The following is a 244-nucleotide window of genomic DNA, read 5'->3' as shown; positions in this document are numbered from 1 at the left end:
TTTTTAAATAAAAAAGGGTTTTCCCCGAAAAATTTTTTTTTCCCAAAAAAATAAAAAGGGGGTTCAAAAAAAAAAAAAAGGGGGGGGTTTTAAAAGAAAAAAATTTAAAAAATTTTTTCCAAAAATTAAAAAAATAAAGGGGGAAAGGAAAAAAAAAGGGGTTTATTTTAAAACTTTAACAAAATTAAAGGAAATCAAATTTTTTCCCCCAAAATTTTTAAAAAAAAAAAAATTTTTTTTCCCC

General features: G+C 21.7%; 1 protein-coding gene across 1 annotated transcript in view; it reads right to left on the bottom strand.

Moving 5' to 3' along the window:
• Window positions 1–244, bottom strand: part of LOC119591757 (protein shuttle craft-like) — a gene marked incomplete in the record, with an annotated part of 34,744 nt that overhangs the window by 1,025 nt on the left and 33,475 nt on the right.

Source organism: Penaeus monodon, chromosome 29 (assembly GCF_015228065.2).
Source record: "Penaeus monodon isolate SGIC_2016 chromosome 29, NSTDA_Pmon_1, whole genome shotgun sequence".
Taxonomy (NCBI): Eukaryota; Metazoa; Arthropoda; class Malacostraca; order Decapoda; family Penaeidae; genus Penaeus; species Penaeus monodon.
Note: the sequence above shows the minus strand (reverse complement) of the source record. Positions and strands in the feature narration are given on the sequence as shown.